This window comes from Hylobates moloch, unplaced genomic scaffold (assembly GCF_009828535.3).
Source record: "Hylobates moloch isolate HMO894 unplaced genomic scaffold, HMol_V3 SCAFFOLD_14, whole genome shotgun sequence".
NCBI lineage: Eukaryota > Metazoa > Chordata > Mammalia > Primates > Hylobatidae > Hylobates > Hylobates moloch.
The window spans coordinates 26036491-26044298 of NW_026652289.1; the positions used below are offsets into that span (position 1 = coordinate 26036491).

Genomic DNA, 7808 nt, shown 5'->3' on the forward strand with positions numbered 1-7808 from the left:
CAAATATAAATAAATAGTCTTTTACAAAAGAGGGAAAGGCAAATGAAAAGAGAGAGGATAGCCTTTTCAACAAATGGCACAAGAAAAATCAAACTTATACATACAAATAAATGAAGCAAAAGACAAAAATTATGATTTTCATAAAAGTTAACTCAAAATGGTTCATGAATCTAGATGAAGAATTAAAAAAATTAAACTTCTAGAAGATAACGTAGGAGAAAATCTAAGTGACTTTGGTTATGGCAAACGTTTTTTGATGCAACCACGAAAGCACCATCCACAAAAGGGAAAAAATGTAAATTTGGACTACATTAAAAATAAAAATTTCTGCTCTGTGAAAGATACTGTTGAGAGAATGAAAAACCAAATCACAGAATGGGAGAAAAATCTTTGCAAAACGTGTACCAGAAAAGGGACTGATATCCAAAATAGACAAATATCTTTTGAAACTCAACAACAATGGCAATAAAATACAAACAATTCAATTAAAAATCTGGAAAATAATCAGAACGAACACCTCATCAAAAAAGATACAGACGAAAAATAAGCATATGAGAAGTTGCTCTGTATCATATGTCATACATATGGAAAATACAAATTAAACCAACGAGATGTCATTACACATTAGAATGGCCAAACTCCAAAACACTGTCAACATCAAATTTTGACAAGACATGCATGTGGAGCAGACACTTGGATATTTTTCTTTGTTTTTTTTTGTTTTCGTTTTTGTTTTGTTTCCTTTTCTTTTCTGGTAGGAATGCAAACTTCTACAACCACCTTGGAAGTTAGTTTGGCAGATTCATACAAAGCTCACAAAAACTTTATACAAAGTTCTCACCAATATGATCCAGCAAGTGCCTTCCTTGGTACTTATCCAGATAAGTTGAAAAATTATGACCAGCTAAAAATCTACACACAAATGCTTTGCCTTTTCTTATAGCTACTTTTTCTTAATTGCCCCAAATTAGACAGAACCAAGATGTTCTTCAATAGGTAAATGGATAAAAAAACTTTGTTTTATCCACACAATCATATATTGTGATAAATAGGAGCTATTAAGCCATTAATAGCTTAATAATATATATATATATATAGTGATAAAAAGGAGCTATTAAGCCATTGAAAGGCACAGAGGCACCTTCCATGCTAAGTAAATGAAAAAGCCAATCTGAAAATAAAACATACTGTGTGATTTCAGCTACATGATATTTTGGAAAAGGCAAAGCATAAAAGACATTCAAACATCAGTGGTTTCCAGGGATTTTATTAAAGGGAGAGAGGGATGAACAGGCAATGGACAGGGATTTTAAGGCATTGAAACTATACTGTAATGATGCTGTTATAATGGATACATGCAACTGTACATTTGTCGAAACCCATAGAATGCACAACACAAAGAGTGAACCCCAGTGAAAATTACGGGCTTTTACAGCAATGTACCAATATTGATTCATCAATTGTAACAAATACACCATGTCAGTGAATGCTGGAAGAGGGGAGTAAGGTGATACATAAAACTGCTCTAAATCATAAAGCCTGCATATTTAAAAAATAATATGTAATATTTCATGTAGAATTGGTAGAATCAGTATATATAATCCTGTATATCATTGAAGAGTAACAATGTATTCCATGTGGAATTATTTTTTTCCACATGAGAACAAAGTCTAATGATTCAACACATCAAATACTGTGATTGACTACTTTGGAAATGGTGAAATTCTTGTCCCTTGAATGGTTTAAGCAAAAGGGTGATTATAATTTTTTGGATATGTTGCTAAGGAGATCCACACGCACACTGATAGGTAGGAGAAAATGAACTCCCTCAACATATCCAATCATAAAGTTACACGACTTTAAAAGAAATATAATCATCAAATTGCCAATATTGAAAACTAGTAACTCAATTACTCCTGTTGACTTTTTATTTGTGACATAGGAGTACCAAATCATGACTCCCTCTTTAAAAATAAGTAGACAAAATGCAATGTGTGAACTTTGCATCCTAATTCAAGCAAGCAAAATTAAAATAACATTTAAAACAATAAGAAACATTTGAATTTTGGTTGGGTGTACGATATTATTAAAATGTAATGGCTGGCCGCGGTGGCTCACGCCAGTAATCCCAGCACTTTGGGAGGCTGAGGCTGGTGGATCATGAAGTCAGGAGATCGAGACCATCCTGGCTAACACGGTGAAACCCCGTCTCTACTAAAAATACAAAAAATTAGCCAGTGGTGGTGGGCGCCTGTAGTCCCAGCTACTGGGGAGGCTGAGGCAGGAGAATGGCGTGAACCTGGGAGGTGGAGCTTGCAGTGAGCCAAGATCGCGCCACCGCGCTCCAGCCTGGGCGACAGAGCGAGACTCCATCTCACACACACAAAAAAAGTAACGAATATTGTTGAGTTATTAATGACATGGTGGTAATGTAAAATCAAAATATTAAAGTTAACGAAGCATACTAAATTACTGTGGGGTGAAAAGGCAAGATATTTCAGATTTGCTTTAAAATAATCTGGCAAAATAATGTACCTATATATCTATATATAGATATATAGATATAGAAAATTATATTAAGAAAGATTGACCAAAATACTGAATACATACTGGTCATTATAGTACCCTTACTTTTGTGTATGTTTCAAATTTTCTGTTACAAATAGTGTAATTAAAAAAATAACTCTTGCAAAGAAAAGAAATAAAGTCCCCACACACTTGGGTAAATACTTTAATATGAAAGGTAAACTCTAAAACAATGAAGCAGAGAAACAAGAACCCAGAGAATAATAGTTTAAAGAAAGCATTTCCTATCCCCAGTGATGTGGGTTGGTTTCATGAGAGCGCCGCTCATGATGGAGCGAGAGCTGTAGGGTGTGGCTCCCTTGCGCCCCACAGCCCTGCAGTTGGGGTCCCTCAGGGTCAGCAGTTACTTGACTCTCACAAGGAACAGTCCCTCGGTCTGGCAGAGGCGGATGACGATGACCAAGGGAACCCACATCCTGGAGGAAGGGGCCAGGCTCCAGCCCAGCCCGATGGCCCAGTTGGGGTACATGTAGGTTTCGTTGTAAGTCAGGGGTACATGACGATCGAGAAGATAAAACATCCAACACAGAGAAATGGAGTGATCACAGCCCAGCTGTACTTCATCCAGGGCCTGGCCCGATAGCCGATCATGTTCTCAATGCTGTCATAAATATTATCAACACCATATATCCAGGCAATAACTATACAGTCAAAGAATGCAGCCCCCAAAAGGCATACACCACTAGCTGCATAGTAGTCAAAGACACAGATGCCAACCTCCATTACCATTGTCAGCCCCAGCAGGTAGCTGATGCTGCACACGAAGGCGATGCAGATTTCCCGACGATAACCTTTCCTTAGGAAGGATGGGTGAAGATCAACCAAGGACGTGATCTGCCCTTCGACTTCAACAAACTGGTCATCCAGTCCAAGCAAGAGAAGCACAACCACAACTACAACAACAACAACAACAACAAAGAAGGGACCGAAAACGTGGGCAGCGGTATCATTGTCACAGCTTTGGGGTAGGCAATGAAGACCAGGCCAGGCCTGACTCAGACACATCAGCAATGTCCACCCCTTGTTCTCGTGCCATGAAGTCCAGGATGGAAAAAATTTTACGAAGCCAGACACAAAACTGGTACCACTGTTCAGGCATCCCAGCAGCATGCTGTCCCTGTACGAGTTGTAGTTGTACTTGTTGTAGCTCCATAGAGAGGTCATGGCTCCCACGCAGATGGCCTAGAAGAATATCTGGGTCGTGGCATCAATCCACACCTGTGGGCCCTCGAAGCAGGTGAGGTCAGGATACAGATAGAAAGTGATGCCTGCACCCATGCCAGGCAGCATCAGCCCTCGGACCAGCTGCCTCAGGAGCATGGTGAACTGCAACGTGGCTAGGAAGTAGACGACCTTCCCAGTGCACCTGACGTCCTTCTAGATGCAGAAGAAACGGGCTAGCCAGACAAAGAGAAGACAGAGAGAGAGGTCCCATTTCAAAGAGCCCGGATGGTGGATTCCAGGGGACAAGCTCAGCACGTCGCGCCCCTAGAACTCAATGACAGGGGAGGTAGGGTTGGTGGAGCTGATGGTGATCCAGACACTCTCGTTCGTGCGCGTGGTGTCCTCCATGCAGGGGGGCGTGTTCCAGCTGTGGTTGCAGTGTGCCCTGGGCAGCTCCTTCTGGAAGGACTGAAACAGGTAGTATGTAGCCCAGGCCAGGATGACGATGTAGTGGACATTCGGGAGGGGCGCAATTACGATGGAGGCAGAGCTGATGCCAGAGAACAAGTGCCAGATCTTTTCTCAGTATGTGATGCCCCCTTCAGAGGTGTACTGGCCTGTGATGATCTCCAAGAAAAACACAGGCAGGCCGCTCCAAACAGGAAAGTATGAGAAATTCACTTTACCATGATTGTATCAGAGGTATGGGAAGCGCCAGACGTTGACCAGGCCCACGAAGCCGCCAGCCACGGATGTCACCAAGTCGATCTTGCTAGACTAGACCACTTCTGCCTCTGGGGAGGTTTTCCCTCTTGTCCTCAGACCGTGCTCTCCGGCTCTTCCCCAGCAAGGGCTTCAGGATGTCCTTGTGGAAATCTTTCAGACACTGCAGCTTCTCCTCGGTGGCCATCTCTTCGCTTTCCCACATGGAGATGAGGAACTAAGGCTCAGAGACGTTAAGCGACTTAATCAAAGTTGCACAGCCAGAATATGGTGGTAGAAAGGTTTTTGGCACATGCTTGAATAATGATACAAAAAAGGAACTGGTCTGTCTGTGTTTACATAATTTTTTCCTTTCCCTAAGAAAACACACAAAAATAAATAATGAGATATAGAAATTAGCATTAATAGCTACTTTGGATGGTATTTTACCCAGGTTTGCACTAATTATTCCTTTGTGGAAATGAATTTATTGTTATGCAGCTTACAGTGAAAATGTTAAAGAGAGATTAATATCTCTCAACCACAAATTAAATGCCTGGGGGCCGTGACCTCTCTAAGGATCTAAGAATAATCTATCAGTGAAAACAAATATAAGGATTTAGAATGGTATTCTTGTCTATACTTTGTAACGTTTTAAAATATAGGGCTTCTACTTCAAATATGAACAATTATTTTTAATGTCTCATACCATATGGCTTTATTATGATAGCACCAATACAATTTATGTCTGTAATAGCAATATATTAGGATTTATAACTATGTTTTAAGCTCTATAATTTTAAATAAATTCTACAGAACAATATAAGTAATTAATATTCCTTGGTATTCTTTTCTCTGATATACTCAATGCAGCCTTAGAAGAATAAAGGGAAAGGTAACTACATAGATAGTAACATGATTTTTAAGCTCTGAATTAATTTGAGAAGGATAATAATAGAATTAATGATGGAAATTAACAAACTTATATACCCCAGATTGCCAATAACACCTGTCTTATTAAAATTTAAATTAGCCTTAATGAGCTCCCAAATAAGACTCTTTCATGATTCTATCTATTGTTGTTAAGTATAATGTATTTTAGATTTTTTTAAATGTCAAATTATATTATTTTCATTTTTTCTTTGGAAATAATGAATTTTATCCACTCTTTCCAATTTTCTCTTTGTCTGTTATGAGTTTTATATTTATTTTTATAAGATGAGAAAAAATATATATGGAGAGTGCCTAATCCTAACTACCAGACAACCAGGGAATGTTTGAAATATGTATTATCCAAGAATTCCAAGTATTAATGGGCTGCATGAATATAGGCCTCTGAAGAAATTTTTATGATGGAATATTGTGTTGTCGCTACATTATTCTTCACTCAGTTAAGTAATACTTTTGAAATTTCTTGTTCTAATCTTTTCTTTTCTACGCAATGATTCTGTGGGAATTTGTCCTTTGCTTGCTTTACAGAGAGCTCAGTTTCCCTTGAAGAGTTCCTACTTCTTCTAAGAGCACCTTGTCTTTTTAGCCTTTATGAACCAAGCAACCTTTACAGAAGGCTACATAATTTCTAACTTTATCTTTACTCTCTGTTCAGGAGACACAAATGTTCCTATCTTTCAGCAGTTTGTAAAACTCTTACTTTATTGTTGAATTAATAACATCAAAATGTTGTGTTCTGAACAATGTTTTGACTTGTTCTTTGATTCAATCAAGAGAGTAGAACTAGATACAGAGTCTTTGTGATCCAGTTACTATGAATTCTTTCTCCTGAGATGGGTACCAAAGAGTTTACCAGCACACTTTGAGCCTGGTCATTATTTTAAAAAAGGTTAAAAACAATTTGTATAAAAATCCATGCTACCTACTTTTCTCATGTTTCTTTATAATCGTAACTAGGAGTACTTTTTTCACGGCTTGTAAATTAAACATTAAAATTAAAAGATACACCTAAGTTCATGTTCTCAAAATGATAAAATGAAAATAATGCCAGCACATAATCATTGATGAAATATGGGCACAGAGTAGCAAAGAACTGGGAGCAAAATAGAAATCTAGATAGAGTTTCGAGTAAAGTATATGTTAGAAACTTCAGTTTTAAGAGTGATAAGAAAGTCACAATGAAGGTTTATTATTTTTTTGCATGTAGGAAGAAATGTACGTGTTTTTGCTTTGTACCCGCTTTTGAATAGAGGTACTTCATCTCTGGATTTCAGTTTTGCCAAAAATTATAGACATGGACATCAATCAATTCTGAGTTCCTGGCCAAGCATGGTGCCTCATGCCTGCAATTCCAGAACTTTTGGAAGCCAAGTCCAGAAGATAACTTCTGGCCAGGAGTTCAAGACCTACCTAGGCAACACAAGTGAGACCCCGTATCTACAAAAAGTATTATCTGGGCATGGTGGCACACACCTGTAGTTCCAGATACTCAGTAGGCTGAAGTGGGAGGATTGCTTGAGCCCAGGAGTTCAGGGTTGCAGTGAACTATGATCATGCTGCTGCACTGTAGCCTGGGTGTTGGAGCAAGACCCTGTCTCTTAAAAGAAAAAAAAAAAATCTATGAGTCTCTTCTGTGCCAGGTTGTGTCTTGGAATATGAGGTACTAGTATTAACAATTACAGATTTTTTCCGGATCATTAAAGGCACTCTGGTTTTTATGAATACTATGGATTATATAACTGCTTGTTCTTATGCATCAACTCTTGGATCCTCTACATTTTTCTTATGATGCTGCCTTTAACACATCACTCTGTGAAAAGGCCTTGAAACTTATAATAATAATTTGAATCAACATCTATTCCAGCTAAAAATTGCAAAAGAGTCTGACATTAAAAAAATGAAATTATCTATTTAATGGTAGAAGAATCACTTAAGAGATGACATTACTGGTACTAAGATGAAAGGAGAAAAAATATTCAAGAGGAGAATTACCTTTTGAATGTGTATTTTCATCATAAATAAAAAAGTAAAAGGTAAATATAGGGAAAAAAGAAAATTCTACTTTCGTAGGTACAAATTATTATCTTCAGCCACTTTTAAAAGATAAAACATAGTTCAAAGCAGCAGACCTCTGAAAAAAGAGAACTGTCACATTGCTTTAAAAGACTTGAAATGTATTATCACAGAAAGATTTTATAAAATTATCTTCCCTGTAGTTCTTAGAATGAAATGGAATAATAAAATGTCTTCAAGTGATCAGGAAAGGAGATAGACTAATTGCATTCTCAAGGTCTTTCCCAAACCTATAATTTTATGAATACTTCATTAGCTGTAGTCATATTCAATAAAAACTGTCATAAAACAAAATTTATTTCGTGGTCACAGAAGTTACACTTTTACACACA

General features: G+C 37.7%; 2 pseudogenes; both read right to left on the reverse strand.

Annotated features, from left to right (window-relative positions):
• Nucleotides 1-2929: 2929 nt before the first annotated feature.
• LOC116481538 (sodium- and chloride-dependent taurine transporter-like) lies at nt 2930-3750 on the reverse strand (annotated as a pseudogene).
• Nucleotides 3751-4074: 324 nt separating this feature from the next.
• Nucleotides 4075-4660, reverse strand: LOC116482225 (sodium- and chloride-dependent taurine transporter-like; annotated as a pseudogene).
• Nucleotides 4661-7808: the final 3148 nt, after the last annotated feature.